The 16,678-nt window shown below is 44.9% G+C and overlaps 2 long non-coding RNA genes across 2 annotated transcripts in view; one reads left to right on the forward strand and one right to left on the reverse strand.

The window, feature by feature from the left end:
- Nucleotides 1–16,678, reverse strand: part of LOC144767390 (uncharacterized) — a 195,157-nt gene that overhangs the window by 59,989 nt on the left and 118,490 nt on the right. The window lies entirely within an intron of this gene.
- Nucleotides 1–16,678, forward strand: part of LOC144767391 (uncharacterized) — a 159,719-nt gene that overhangs the window by 26,572 nt on the left and 116,469 nt on the right. The gene's annotated exons all lie outside the window — the stretch shown is intronic.

Genomic DNA, 16,678 nt, shown 5'->3' on the forward strand with positions numbered 1-16,678 from the left:
TACCAGTCTCTATTACTCAGCTCAGCCAATCTTGATATCCACCGTACCTGTCACTCTATTTATAGGTTTGCATTTCACCTGTCATATTCACATGCCCTCTGTCAGTCAACGTGTCTGCCGCCTGCCTGCCCCCGAAACCTCCGCGTAACATCGGTCTATCTACAGTCTGCGTCTGTCAATCGCTCTATCTGTTCACCTGTCAATCAGCCAGTCTGCCTCTTTCATCTCTCCACCAGTCTCGGTCTCTGCTGTCAATCACTTCATCCTTCAAGCTGTATTTGTCAATGTGTCCATCAAACTTCCTGTCCCTGTTGTCATCCTGTTCACCTGTCGCTGGATCTATCTGCCTGGCTCTCTTGTCAAGCTATACCTGGAAATCTTGCAAGTTATGAGCTTGTTCGGCAATGTTCCTCACTCTCTTCCTCTTCCTCTCTCTCTTCCACACATCTCTCCACACGTTCCTCTCCCTCCAACACCATCCTTCCAATCTCCTTACCTTTCCATCCACCTGCTCCTATCGGCCTCCCCTCTCGAGCCCGGGCGAGGATGGATAAACATGTAAACAGCTGGATGGGAGTTGAGATAAACAGATGGACGGACACACGGAAGAAAGACGGACGCAGAAAGATTGACAGCGCATGATCACGTCTGCGTGGCGCGGTATCCATACTCACCGGGCGTGAGTTTAGCTGGGATTGACGGGGGATTTGAACGGGTATGGCTTTTGTGGGGTGCAATGATCTGAGCTCATGTAGATGTGTGTGTGGGGAGGTGGGGGTCTCTGTTGGTAGACCCGAGAGGCTCAATGGGGTGTGTTCTTGTTTCTCTCCGATGTTATCGATCTAACCCTATACCCTTAAACAGATTCTGGGACTGTGCCTCAGTTATTGCGTCGGTCTACCTGTGCGTTCTTCCTCAAGCCCCCCTCCCTCACCCTCACCCCCCTCCCCCTCACCCCTTCAGCTCCTCCCCCGGTCGGGTCTGGGTGCCCGACAGCTGGCAGTGACCTGGTGCCTGGGCTTCGGTGCCCTGAGTTGTTCAATCCTGAAGCACATTGAAGCCGGTATTAAACTGCTTTGTACAACACGGATCCTTTCGGTTCATCAGGGAGCGCCTAGAGGCCATTCACTTGGTGTTATTGTGCTATGCAGGACCCGCTCACCCTGCTAGCTTCTACCTTGAGCTTTCCCGCTTGGTCAGTAAGTTATCGTCCCCTAGAGGTCAGTCTGCACCCCTTTGTAATACCTGCACAATGTCTCACCGTATTTCACAATCTACCTCACTTGCACATTCATTCACTCACTCTTTCAACAGTCCGAGATCCTACATGCACAGAACAGAGCAGCCAGCACAAACAAGAGGGGCCAGGTTCACAAAAATCATTGTGTGCGATTAATTAGGGGCGGCTCCTCCGCTAAGCAGTGCTTAATTTGTAAAATATTAAGTGCCAGGGCTCTGACCAGGAGGCCACTGCAGCTTGAACCACCCATCGCCCCTGTCATCGCTGCCAAAACAACTACTAATCATCTCTCTCGCATGTAAATGCAACAGTTCAGATTATTCCAGGCCCCCAAAGCTAAAGGAATGGCTGGGGTGGCAGGTATTAGTCATTTTTAAATTTTTTAATGTATATTGTTATCAAACACAACTGTTATACTGCTCATCTCTAAATTACATTAGCAGTGCCACCTTGTGGCTCACTGCCCTAAGTGTGGTTTTGACATTTAGGTGGCGGTGCCGAGCACCGGAAACCAATCAAGTTCCGGTGCTCAGTACCGGAAAGCTCCTGCTCAAATTAAGCACTGGCGTCGCCCCACTACTCTCAGAGCAGGAGAAAAGAAAAAGAAAATGATAATAACCCTGTTATTATCATTTTATTTTTCACTAAGGGGCTATGTTAGGGCGGGAGCGGGGCTGGAGTCACAGGGGGAGGAGTGGTGGGACACTCTAAGTGCCTCATTACGCCCTTTCAGCCGAGCGTGGCACGCTGGTGCAAACCGCCGCATCACCACTCTGCCGAAGATCCTCGCCGCCGCCTGCCTGCCAGATTACTACTTATTAGTGGTCTGTCAGGCGGGCGGAGTGGCAGTTCCCATTCTGTACCACGGGGGATGATGGACGGAGCGTTTAAGCAAATCAAACACTCACCCCCAGTCAACTAATCTGGGTATGATCCATCATCATTCTTTAGCTCATTCCACCACCCCAGTTCAGACATGGCCATATGCAAATCAGTCTGACCCTGTGCCTCATGGGAACAGTCCAGCCCGAACTGCCAATGCTGTGCCCTTTTAAAGGCAGTGGTGCCTTTTAAAAAGGCACCACAATGGGAACGCCTCACAAGGTTTCTGCATGGCATGGACTCGAAAGTCCATGCCGTGCAGGAACCTATGTGCATGCCCACAGGTGGACACATGTTATGCCCCCCTGTGTGCATCAACATATGTTTGAGGAACAGGGGGGCCCTGCAGGGCCCTCCTTTGTTTCTTCTTCGCCAGGATTTTCATGGTGGTGGAACCTCGTAATATGCTTGTCGGGACTGTGACGATCCCACCAAGCATATTGCGGCCTCTGACCACCATTCTTAATCCAGGAAACAGCAGTTTCCTGACAGAGTCAGCGGTCCTAGGGCACTCTGACTGCCTGAGTCATAATTGGGCAGTGGGACCGCCGGTGGAGCAGTGGCTGGATCCGCCACCGCTCCGCCACCACGAGTCTGGCGTTCCTTGGACTGCCAGACTCGTAATTAGGCCCTAAATGCTCATGATGCTTGGCTCTCTCTAACAGGATCCAGATGCAAGCCAGGTGAGCAGGAGGTCACTGATGTTTCTTATCAGTTGCTATGGCAATGGTTTAGGACTCCAGTTCAATTGTTCGATACTCCAAGGTATTGTAGTGTTGACGCACTTGATATGGACTTGCATGATGGGGTTGGCAGCTACATGGGGTACCTGAACGACGGGTGGTGACTACTTGCCCAGATGGCTGCAGGTCTTCTTTAACTATTCGCCAACCGCTGGGAGTGATGGTGGCCAGGTGTTTGCATTTCCTTTGGAGAGGCATCTGCATCCTTGTGCCTGGATGTTTTTGCGCTGCTGAGCTGTCAGATCCGGTTTAGCGATGATCAGGGCAGTCGCTGATATGGTTCTCTTTTTTTATTTTATTTATTTATTTATTTTGAAGGTTTTATATAGCGCTAGCTCCACCCGAGGGTATCAGAGCGCTTTACATCAGCAGTGGTAGTATACAATAAAGAACAATCATAGCATTTGAACAAAACAGGATGTACAGGTGCTCAAAACAGAAAAAGGAAAACAAATACGAAACAAAAAGAATAATGGGAGAAGTTAGGGTAATAGTATGTCAAGGAGGGTTCAAAGGACATGATAGGAAGTGGGTGGCAAAGATAGGTGATGGGGGTGAGGGGACAAGAGAAAAAGGAGAAGGGAGTGAATGTGGGATGGGGGAAGTCTAAAGAGGAAGAGGGAGAGGTAGTCAGAGAGACTAGGTATCCGATAATTAATTAAATTCCCCAAAATTTAGTGAGAAAATGAATTTTAAGTTCTTTTTTGAATCTGGAGTAGGAGAGGTTGCAACAAAGGTCTTTGGGTAGGGCATTCCAAATGGATAGGGCCTTACCAGAGAAGGAGCGGAATTTTGAAGCAACTTTTTGTGAGTAGGGGGGTATGAGAAGAAGAGTGTTGGTGCTTCTCAGTGTTCGGGCACAGCCAGCTTTTTTAAGTTTAGTTGAAAGGTAGGATGGGACCTTCTGGTAAAGTGCTTTGTGAGTGATACAGGCAATTTTATAGGAGGAACTGCCTTCTATGGGGAGCCACTTGAGGGATTTGAAAGCAGGGGAGATGTGATCAAAGCGTCTACAGTTTGTTGTTAGCCTGGCTGCTAGGTTAAAAACGGATTTGATTAGGGCCAGGTGGATTTTGGGGATGCCAGAGAGAAGGGCATTACCATAATCTCTTTTAGATAGGACGAGAGACTGGATAATCAATATAAAGTCTTCATCAGGGATAAAAGGTTTGATTTTTTTGAGATGCCGGAGAGTGAAAAGTGTGCTTTTTGCTGAGTTCTTGACATGGGAATTTAGTTTCAGATTATTGTTGATGGTGATGCCTAGAAATGTAACCGAATCGGCAGAGGAGAGAGTTCAATTTAGCACATTGTGGTCAGCGATCCACGATTGGATGGGGAGAGGGTTGTTTTTGGGAGAGAAGAGGATGATCTCAGTTTTGTTTGGGTTGAGTTTCAGATGATTGTTGTGGAACCAGGTTTGGATCTTGGTTAAGGCCGTGTTGAGGTGCAGGATATGAGCATGGGATTTTATTTTGTAGTGCAATTGGGTGTCATCAGCATATAGGTGGTAGTAGATTTTCTCTTGTTTGAGTAAGGGGTTCCATAAAGAGGTTGAAGAGTGCGGGAGAGAGAATGGATCCTTGAGGGACACCAAGGGAGCCACATTTCTTGTGTTTTCTCTTCTGAGGACTTCTTGAAGTTCCTCTTCCTGGGTGTTCCCTTTTTTAGGAATTTCTTCCGCTGGCAGTGGGGAGCTGTGGTGGTGGCAGCTTGCCACTCGAGATGTGCAACTCTCCTGTTGCCCATATTGGGTCACTGACAACTCCGTCTTAAGGCAGCATGGGGGAGGACACTCTCTGCACAGTTTTTGGACCACTGTGGGGCAGTGCTAATGAAGTTTGGGTTGAGCACAATCTCCTTCCTGCGTTCATACCATGCTAGGCCTTTCCTCCGGGGAGCGCTGTGCATGCATGTGAGTTGAAGGTAGGCAGCTCCATACTTGTCTTGATGTGTGGAATAGTGCCAATCTTCCTCCTTCTGACTCCCTGTATGCCTACTCTTCTCTCTTTCAGTGATGAGCACTTGCCACTAGCGTTTGTATGATGCTTTTCTCACTTCATCACAGAGAGAACTAGCAGTTTCTCTTCTGTTGCAGCAAACGTTGGCAGCAGTTTAGCACCAGGGGTCGTGCAATGCTCTTTCATCCAATCTCTGCTCTCTCCTACCGCTGCAGTCTCCACCATGGCATGAGCGAGAGTGCTGGGGTTGTGTCCCTCTGGCAGGCTTGTGCACCTAGTGTGATGCCTCTGGGTTTCTAAGTCTCTTTAGTGGGTTGTACTGGGCAGATGGCACCATGCAACCTAGGTGCTTTCTGGGATGCTTCAAAGTCTCTGTGGTGCAGGTGTGAAGTCAGATTGCTCTTTCCCTCATCCTGCTCGGCAACTGCGATCCTCTTTTCATCCCAGGGGTGCTAGACTGTGGGCCAATCTCTGGCTGGGGCAGCAGTAAGTCCTTTGTTGGGTGGTGTTGCAAGGTTCACCATTCTGATTCTCCTTGATTGACAGTACTAACCTGTTACTGTCCTCCCGTGGCATGCTCTCTCATTTGTAGTAGCGCCAGTTTGTGTTTTGGGTCACTGAGCCTGGCGTACTTGTCCAATAGTGACTCTGGTTTCGCCCTCATGGGTTGTGCAGAGGTTGTTCACCTTCATGCCTCATCTTCTACAGATACATCAGTTAACTTGACATGCTGGGGGTTCTGGGGTCAGCACTTGGTCTCTTCCACTCATTCTCCTGCGTGCAGTGGGGCCTTTGTTTTGTACTTTTGTACACAGTGACTATCATGGGGCGAGCATGTAAGTGTGGCCCTTGACTCAAGAAATGTCTCCTCTTGCCAGTAAACAGCAGCAGGGGCAGTACCACTGTCCACCAGTAGGGGAAGCATCTCATTTGCTTTTACAGAGGCCAAGTTAAACTCAGTGTAGCTTTTGTAGCAGTCGTGGTGCTAGTGCTGGATTGCCAAAGAGCTCTGAGGAGCGATGATGCCAAAAAGAAGGGGATGGCAGCTTTTACTACTGTTTGTGGGCCTTAGATGCGAGTAGTCTTCTTATGTTCAAGCTGTGTGCAGATTGCAGCCAATAGCTCATTTTCCCAGGCGCTCTCGTTTTTTAGGTCTCGCCTAGGCAGCATGCATTCGCTGCTCCAGGAGAGGGCCTTTAGGAATCGGTCTTCACTTTTCAAGCACTCGTACTTGTGGCGGCATCCACCTTGCGGGAGCGAGCAGCAGAGCAGCCACGTTAATTACAAACAGATGGCCCCTGCGTACCGCTGCTCGCTCCCACAACGTGGATGCTGCCACAAGCATGAATCCTTGAAAAGTGCAGACCGCTTGTGATTTATGCTCCCAAAAGGCAGAAAAAGCTCCCAGCTTTCGGTGAGCTAATTACGCCAGAGCTGCCAGGTGAAAGGGGGTGTCTGCGTTTGTTTGATGAGGATTTGCTAAGGATTCCTGCTAGTAGCTTGAGTGACTCATGTGCAGACTACACCCCCGGCTCTTTTTCTTCACCTTTGATCGACAGCCTTTCATTGGCCCCCAGGAACAACAGCCTTAAATCAGAGCTAAGCTGTTCTATACTGGGGAAAGTTCTAAAGAAATAAAGGGAAAAAGGAAATTATTTTAGCAAAGCTTATTTTTCTCTTTACCAAGAAAGCGGTCGCCCTTCCCACCTCCCCCTCCCCCAAGTGAGTGGGTGCCCCTGGCACAGCATCAGACACTCAGACATGTTTTAGGACTTTAGGTGGGTTTATGCTTTTTGTTGTCGTGTAAAATCAGGGAATATCAACCTCAACTCCTTGCTGAAATTGGGAAAACGTTTTGAAACTTGTGGGTTTTTGAAGACTTTAAACTGATTTCTTTTTGCACTTTCTTGTTCTGACATCACTTAAAGGTGGGGGTAGAGGGGCAGGATGGGAGTGTGGATTTACCAATGGGGTACCATAGTGTGGACTCTCATTTCACAAGAAAAATAAGTGCCTGGCTATGAGTAGGGTGATAATAGGGAAAGCGTGTCCAGTTTACAGGTAATTTGGAGTTAATTCTGCCTGCGGATTCCACTGCGGATTTACCACTTACTCCACCTATGCTAATAATCTGGAGATTGTTCAATACCACCCTCTACATCCGCCCATAATGTTGTGCACCATACCTACAGGTGTTCAAAGATCCCGACACTTTGGCGACTCTGGCGCTGGCGATGCCAACTAAGTATGTTTTTCTTGGATCAATTACCCTTGAATACAAAAAACTTGGGGTAATAGCCCGATAAAATAAAAACCTCGAAAACAAATACAAAAGGAAGGTGAAAGGGGGCCGGGGGTCAGAGTAAAACGCAAAGAAACAAGCATTGGCATAGCAAATAGGTCTCGCCTTTGGGACATTATAAGTGTTTAGCATGTAACAGTTGATGTTGCACCAAGGATATAGTGCTGCATAATTAAAGACTTATAAGGTCCCAAAGGCAAGACCTATTGTCTAATGCTTGTTTTTTTGGCCAAATCGGAGTTGCCTAATACGAGTACGTTGGATGCGGTGCTATGAGCCACCATTAGGTGGCGCTGCCATTGCTCCGTCACAATTGCAGCAGTCTCTCTCCAGGTACGAGCTGCAGGTGGGGAACGCAATGCAGGGCACTCTTTGCACACTTGTAACCCTGGTCGGGGCCGCCGCTGCAAGTCATTACAGTAAATGGTGCCTCGCCATATATAGGCCACGGCAGCCTTCCCACTGTTGCGGACCATGCCTAGTTTTGCTAGTTGTGTACTTATGGCCGCAGGGGGCATCAGCATGTAGGCAGCCTATTCTACAGCTGCTCCCTCAGGAGATCCATGTTACAGCAAACAAATGATGGACGAAATGCTGACAATGCAAACATTCTCCCCCAGTCAAAAGATCTGGGTTAAATCCATCGTTCGTTTGCCCACTACGCCACCCCAGTTTGGACCCAGCCATATGCAACTCAGTCTTGACCCTGTGCCCCATGGGAACAGTCCAGACCGAACTGCCAGGCCAGGTCCTTCCTGGACCGGAAACAAGCATCCTAGGACCGGTTTCAGGGTCTGTCTCCCAGTATGCCAGTATGCTTGGGGCACAGGGTCAAGACTGATTTGGTATGGCTGGGTCCAAACTGGGATGGCGTAGTGGCCAAAAGAACGATGGATTTAACTCAGATCTTTTGACTGGGGGAGAATGTTTGCATTGTCAGCATTTTGTCCATCATTTTTTTGCTGTAACCCTCAGGAGATCCAGCATGCGGGAGCTGCAGCAACACGGTGTGGTATTCCATATCTTGAAGTCATCTGATGTCATTTAGAACGACCTGATGTCACCGAGAATGTTTACACTTAAGACACCGGTCAGTTGCTAGAGAATTACACAGGAAAGCTGCCTCCATTCTCCTTGTGGTTGTTAAGCTGTTCTTTCTTGAGAATAAACCTACTCTGAATCTACTACTGTGTGGTGACTCATTACCACACGTTTACTGGTGACGATTGGGAGATTCCAGTACCTGGGAAGACAGCGTTCACACGTTATTCAACGAAGGAAAGCTTACTACCAGTCAAGCTATGAACGGATCAAGACTCAAGAAGAAGTCATAAGAAAAGTAGTATGCAGCAATTCTTTTGAGATTTCAAATCTCACTAAATGTGGCATTACACATAAGAGAACCTCAAATTATTTTCCACAATCTAATGGCCAAGTCGAGAGATTTAACAGAGTTATTAAAGAATCTTGCCAGTTAGCTGTGAAAAGTGGTTTAAAGTGGAAGAAAGCTCTCCAAACAACTTTACTAACTTATCGTTTATCTCCCAACTCTGTCACTGGTTTATCTCCTTTTGAGTTGTTACGCGGCAGGAAACCAGGTTCTCGTCTCTTACCTTGGTGGTTAAAAAGTAATTCTTCTTATGAGTTAGACTTTAAAGAATTGAAAGACAAAATTAGTAAACACCAGGAGAAAATGGTCCAACACTGCCCCAAAAGAAAGTATAATGTTTGCAGATTAAAAATTGGTGATTTTGTACGTGTGAAATTAGGTGGTTTATTACACAGAAGGGTATCAAGATGGTCTGATCCTGTTAAAGTAATTGAAGTTTTCAGCAAAGCTGTTAGAGTAGAAGGAGGCAAAATTTGGAATTTACGAAGAATTTCTTTATGTAAGACTACTGTTGTTCCTTTCACTCAAAAGATTTCTTTGCAAGAGAAGATTGTATCAGAACACAGTTCGGGTGGTTTTTCTGGCACACATGAAGTTTATGACAATCTTGAAAGTAAGTTTGTAAACAATTCTGATGTGGTGGTCAATTCCAATGTAAGAGCAGATGTCAATGTTGAAATGAATAACCATTCACTGAATGGGAATTGTCATGAAACTTCTTTAAGACGTAGTGAACGTGTAAAAAAACGTTCCTTTAAAGTTCAAAGATTATGTTAAAGTTTAAAAACGTTGTTTTGATTTATCTTTTACTGTTTACTTTTAATTTTTTTTTGTTTTTTTAATTTTTTTTGTTTTTTTTGTTTTTCGTTAAAAGGGGGGAGGTGTGTGGTATTCCATATCTTGAAGTCATCTGATGTCATTTAGAACGACCTGATGTCACCGAGAATGTTTACACTTAAGACACCGGTCAGTTGCTAGAGAATTACACAGGAAAGCTGCCTCCATTCTCCTTGTGGTTGTTAAGCTGTTCTTTCTTGAGAATAAACCTACTCTGAATCTACTACTGTGTGGTGACTCATTACCACACACGGTGCACACTTGTACCTCGTTAATAAGGCGCTCTTCCCCTTCTCTCGCCGCTCCAATGCAGGCGGGACAGATTGCTCTATATGCCAGTGTGACCCTGGTGGTCTCTTATGCCTTTGCTTCCTCCCACATGTCCCTTTCACATTGTGAAACAGGTCGTGCAAAACTGCGAGACCTCACTGTTTGCAAATTTGCTCAGTATTCGTCCATGACATCCCTGGCATGCAATCTTCGGGTAGCCAAACAGATTCAGACCTCTCACTCAAAAATCTGTCCCTGTTGGTCCGTGCTTTCCTCCCACAACCTCCATCAGACTGCTCTCACACACTGTCCACCTATCCCAGTGGCAGTATCCTCCCTTACAACCCCAACTCTCCTCTGCCCACCTGCCCCCAGCACTGATTTGGCTATACTACCCGGCAATTAGGGTTGCCACCAGACAGGAATTTTACCAGCCTGGCCTGTACTTTTATGTCCGTGCAGTGAAAAGGTGGGAAAAATGTGAAATCTGGCTCTTTTTCCATTTTGAAACATAAACATAAAGAACGAACAAAAACTTACATTGTATTTGAGAGTTATCTATATTATTTATAAACGATTATTAAAAAAACAGAGGGTCAATTGTCATGTTATACAAACACATATTGAGAATTTCGAACAAATTCTTCTTAGAAAGGGAGCAACCCCACTCGCACCTACTAATGTCACGTGAGGGCGTAGCATTTCATCTGCATTACCTGCTGCAGGATGTCTCACCCATAAACATTCTGGAGCAAGAAATAGAAAGATTCGCGCTGCACATGTGTAGTACAGGAAAAGAGAAAACATTCCTAATAGCATTCTACCAGAATATCAAATTGAAACACCACACTGGCAAAATATTGTAGCTAGAATGTAGCTTACAAACATATCATGAAAGCAAGTATATATAGGAAAATATAGACTTACTGTTCTTAACTCACTCCGCATCTCTGTACCTTCATGGATTGTATGACAGAACATCAAGAACAACCATAATGTGACACCAGAATGTCAAAAACATAGCAGAAAGGAATACCACAGTACTCCACTTTGAATATACACAAAACAAATAAAATCCAAACAGTAAGAATTTGTCTTGAAGCAAGAAGTTTTCTTTAATATAGAAAATGTAATTCGAGTGTTTCCAAGTAAAATCTTGTTCCACAGGTTATATCCATCCTGTTGTACATCGATGACAGCCTGGCTGTTACGGTTTGGATTGTTTTTGTTTTGTGTATACTCTAAGTGGAGTGCTGTGGTATTCCTTTCTGCTGTATTAGCACATTTGGCCTTTGGTCCAACGTCCTCTCACACCTTTGGTAGTAAAATGTGGGACTACCTTTTAAGCACCATCTTTCTGAATAATGTATCTTATATACTTAGTGATTTACTTATTTGCCCACTAAATAGCATATCTTGAGTACGAGGGGTGATTTTTTTCCACTACTACCCACTCTTTTTGAATCATGTCAAAAATATGGTCTACAAAATTATCAAATTTATATACTTTGTATGTAAACTAACAAATTATTGAGTAAAAATATTGTGAAACAGAATATCATCAAAAAAAGGTCAATAAACATAAAATATTCTATCTGTCTATCTATCTATCTATCTATCTATCTATCTATCTATCTATCTATCTATCTGCCTGTCATCTAGCTAGCTATCTATCTACCATTATATGTAAGTTATTTAGAATATAAATTACAAAATTAAATTAAAAAAAAATAACAAACAATTAAAAAAAACATTACTTTACCAAACAGTTACAATTAACAAACATATATAGGAAAACCATACATGAAAGTTAATTAAAAAAAGAAAGCTAGTAAAAAAAATGTCTTTATTAATATGAACTAAATATATGAATAAAATACATGTATACAAAGAAATATTTAAACTATATTTGTATTTTTTTAAATAAAAGAACATTGAAATATCAATAACTTAAAAATGGGAACTAACAAACATTAACAAAAACATATATCACCCTGATTAAAAAAATTAACTAATATAAAAAACAAAAATACAATTCAAATAATAAATTAATTGTTTTGATAAATAATATGAACATTAAAGAAAACAAATTGAAAAATAACAATAACCCAAAATAAAAACCCAGGCAAAAGTGCTGGATTTTAAAGGAGTCAAATGTACTATTTTAAATCCAACATTAGCAAAAATATGGAAAGTGTTGGCCTTTTGAGGAATTAGATTTACTAATCCCACGCCACTCTTTTCTCTACAATCTCAGCAACAGAAGTGAAAGCGGTGGACTTTGCAGGGGTTAGATTTATCGTTCCCATTCCAATCTAATCAACATTAGGGGAAATGTTGGATTAGGAGAGATTAGAAATACCATTGTTGGCACTGAGCAGGTGTGTGTGCTTAGTCCTGCCTATGATAAATTGGTTAATTGAGAAACTAGGTCTTCAGCTTCTTGTGGAATTCAAGAAGAGAGGAGAGTTGAAACTGGCAGTGTCTGGTTGTCTGAAGGGATGGCCCCAGGCAGGCAGAACTACTGCTCCTGTCAAGGGCAGATGATTACACTCACTGTATAACCCATGCTCACCCTTGGGTAACTTGGCACCGAGCAGTCCGTCTCACTACAGAGGCAATGTGTAAAGCAAAGGTACAGCAGCCACTCGCGATAAATACACTGAGCGTCATAAAAGAGACTTCACACAGGATGTATATAAAAAAATGGTATTCAGCACACATATTCAATCAATATAACATGACCATCATATACTTTTGGGCATATAACACATTCTGAAATATATCTGAAGGTACTAGGCCCACTCGTATTGTTATGAATTCAACAGTATGCACACTGTGGACAATTTCTTATCTAACACCACTCAATTGGGGGAGAGCACCCCTCTACAGAGCATGATATAAAAATTATGTAAATACACAGAAAATAGAACTTTTTTAGCAGCACTGCGGTTCGGAGTCAAACAGTAAAACCCAATGTCAAAAGGCAACAATCAACGTATAATGTGGCACCACCTGCCAGTGTCATGAATCGCAGGCAGTCCACACATGATCACTCACACTCACACACAATCACTCCACCCCACTACAGGATGCAATAGGTATCAGCCAGTCATACGACACGCTCTTACACACACATATCAACTCTAATGCAGTGCCACTGGTACCCAGCAGGTCAACTTCCACCCTCTGCAGACTCCGTGGCCCAAGCCTCCTTCCTTCCTCTGGTTCACCCCGATTGTCCTATACCCCGGATGGAAGATAACCAACCTGGTACCCCGGACACTGAACCACACGCGGCCAAAGTCACACTCAGTCTGGTTCCTCAAGAAGCAGGCGGGAATATGTAGCAGTTTTAATTTTGAGGTAGATGTAAACAAGGGAGAGGTTAGCAACCACTCTGTAAGTTCACCCACAGGTCTCAAAACACAAAGGAGTCACACAGTCCCTTGACCCGCTTCTGATCTGTCTTGAAAGTGTTTCTTCAACCTAGTAAATCTCTCTTGCTATTACCTAGCTCAAGATGTCTGCGGGGGGGGCCAGGTGTGGAGAGGGCAGTTGGTCCACTGCGATGAGGGTCAACTAGGGGACAGGCGATGAATGTGGAGTAATACAGGGGAACCTCTCGCTAGGATGAGGCTCCCCGATTGGTCCCTAATGGTCCAGGTTGTGCTCAGGCACAGAGTCTGGTGTGCATAAGGATTAGTCACACCAGGCACTTCAGATTTCTTGTCTGTTTCCTGTGTCCAGCTACTTTTTGAGGACTCTCGCTGTGCTCCTGTAAAATACTGACTGTCCAGCCCTCCGCGGACCCGCCCGCCAGTCTCCCGCCGCTCCACCGCTTTCACCACCTACAGCGGGAGCTGCCGAGCGGAGACTGGCGAGGGGCGGGACTACGATCCCCAGAAGCCCTGCTGGGGTCCGCGTGCAGTGGAAGCGCCAGGAGGCGCATAAAAGCAGCGTCACCACCGCCTCGCGGGACGCCCGGAGCGAAGCCCGGGCAAAGGGCGGGCCCTCAGAGGCCAGAGGAGGCAAGGCTAGGCCACCCCCTTTATATCTATTACGGCCTGGTTTTGCAGGGAATGTGCCAAGAAAAGTCTACACACTTTCAACATATCACCTAAAAAGAAAGAAGAGAAAAGCGCCACCAGTTCTGCTATCGAAGTAAGATCTTCTTATTTCAAGTGTCCCTTCACTTTTACCTTTACATAGTCACAAGAAAGAATCAATTTGCTTCACAATTATGTCTAAAAAGAACATTCCCAAGGCACCGGATACACCTAAGAACACCGTGGACAGCTATCTCGTCCCGGTGGTAAGCAAGATAAATAGCGATCGTAGACAATCATTGGGCCTATATCAGTCTCCTACCCTCCCCTCCATGAGACCCTCTGCTACCCCACAAACAATTGATGCTATACAACAAGACGCTATTATCATTACTGGCGAAACTGACTCCACAGACAATGCAAGTATGGACATAAGTGGCACTAATGGGGCCGACATGGAGATTCACACGGACACTGATGTGGACATACTTACTGACAATGTGATGGAAGAAGCACCGTCTGTAAAGAGGGCAACAAGGGCAGTAAGAGCGTGCCGTAAGATGCAAAAAAATCGCGGGGGGGGAGGCCAGGGAAGAATAAACCTACCCCACCACCAAAATCTAAAAACAAATGCCTGGAGTATGAGGAAAATACCAGGGAGCTACTGGATGAAGCTCTACTGTCCAAAATCTCAGAGCTGTTAGAGGTGAAAATCCAGACATTTATCAAGCCTCTGATCAGCAAAATTGACAAACTTACTGCAGTAATTAAAAAATTGGGAAGTACTCAAGACACATTAACTGACGCAATAGGTATTGTCTCAAAGAGTGTTACAAAGCAGCTGGTCTGCCAAGAGATACACAGTATGGGTGGGATAGAATCAGACGCACCTCCAATAGAGACTGAGAATTCACAAAATGGACCTACCATCCAAGAACCAGAAAAAGAGGTACCTATAGACCCACCGCTTGCACCAGCTCCCTATAGCCTTTAGAGTGATTCTTCACAATTTGTACTAGAAGCTGCGCCTCTGATTTTAGTACTAGCAAATGTCCCCACTCTATCACCTGACCACACAGAATCAACTTCATCTCTAACAAGCAAGGCACTACATTGGCTCTCAACCAATATGAGGATGGCACAGGGGGGAGAACAGCAGGTAGCTGATGAAGTCAAAACGGCAAGGAGGGTTACTTGGATTGGGAACAATCCCAAAAAATGGAAGGGTGACTGTGTTGTGCTAAATTTTCATAACTCAGCCACGCTTTCGAATATTTTGCCGAACATTCTACCCCCCCCAACGAAGAAGTGGCACCATAATCCCCCTTGCATTGGAATTCTTCTATAACGAATTGAAAAAAGTCTCAAGACAAAATGCCCTGAAGTCACCATGGATGGCAAGAAACAAAAGATGGGGTGGGGGACAGATGCATTTTGATCCCAGCAATAGGGTTGGTGCATGGCTAGGCGACCATCAAAAAACGCCCTGTCTGACTACCCAAGGGCCAAATTGGAACATGGTGAACAGACGGGGTTTGTACAATCATGTTAATATGTATGCACCAACACGAAATGACAACTACGTTGGAGGATGGCTAGGTGACCAGCTGAACTTGCCTTACCCTAATACCCCAGTGTCCAGATGGAACCCAGCTATAAATGGATGGGGGTTTGTAGCTCTGTCACACAACTGTGGAGTTAGTACCACCAACAGGTTTGGGGTTTTGGCTGGCCTCAACGACTGTGATTGACTCATGGTGTGTGGACATTCTATTGAAGAAGGGGATACAACTGCTAGGGATAACTCCGAAGCTGAGCCCAACAAAAATGTATTGGGTTGCACGGGAGAATCGATATCCGACTGTTCCACTATACAAAATGACGTGATTCGAACATTGGACACTGATTCCCTTGAGATTATTAGACAACCCTATGTACAGGCAGACTATGAACTTCTAGAAATAGATAAAATAATCTGTTGGAATATTGCAGGGCTGAGAAAAAATCTACCCGATCCAGATTGGCATCAATATCTTGATAATGGGGACCTCATCCTGTTCCAGGAAACCTGGGGGTTAGAGAATCACTTTAAGGTCGATTATAGGTCTTTCTTTATTCCTGCAATAAACACTAATGGAGGCAGACCGTCTGGTGGTTTAACAATATGGGTAAAAATTACAGGGGGGATAAGCTATAAGCAGATAGAAACTAACAACCCTGACCTCCTGATGATCGAACTAAGGAAGCCTAAGGGAAAGATCATCTATGTGATCAATGTCTATAACAGACCCCATCAAGCATGCAAAGAATCGCCAGTCATAACCCACCTAGGTAACATCATGGCAGGGTTAGACCAGAATGCAACGGTAATTGTAGGTGGCGACTTTAATAGAAGTTTCGAGCCGATAGTAGGTCTCGAAGACATCTATAAAGACGAGGACAGTGCCAATAATATACCCCTGGTTGACACTACATATAAAGTAGCCTGCACTGTGAGTGCCCTACAATTACTGAGCCTAACATTTGAGCATGGGCTGCGTGCATGTAATGGGCGACTGCCTTCAGACTGCCCTAGTAATCCAACGTTTATCAGAGGGGATTGTTCTAGTCATTTAGATTACCTCATGATTTCTAAACACTTATGGCCTAGGGTAGTGGACCTGAAGGTGGATGTTTGCATGGAGAGTGATCATTACCCTTTGACTCTTTCTATGCAGAACCTGTTTATTAATCCTACCAATAAGAAAGTTAGACAAAACTTCCTATCACAAGGGCTTCTAGAAGCAAACAATCGCAGGTCCCTAAAATGGCCAGCAGTCTTAGGAAATGTAAATATTGTTAGTCAGATCTACCATGTCTTTGTTAGACACATGTCCCCCCTGACGGAGAACAGGTCAGGAAACCATAGCCCTTGTCTGATAGAATCTCATGACCATTTAATTGGCCAGCTTAGTGAGATTTTGACTAGAGTGGTAAAAAGATCAAATACCACCCATAAATGTAA

This window comes from Lissotriton helveticus, chromosome 7 (assembly GCF_964261635.1).
Source record: "Lissotriton helveticus chromosome 7, aLisHel1.1, whole genome shotgun sequence".
Classification (NCBI taxonomy): domain Eukaryota; kingdom Metazoa; phylum Chordata; class Amphibia; order Caudata; family Salamandridae; genus Lissotriton; species Lissotriton helveticus.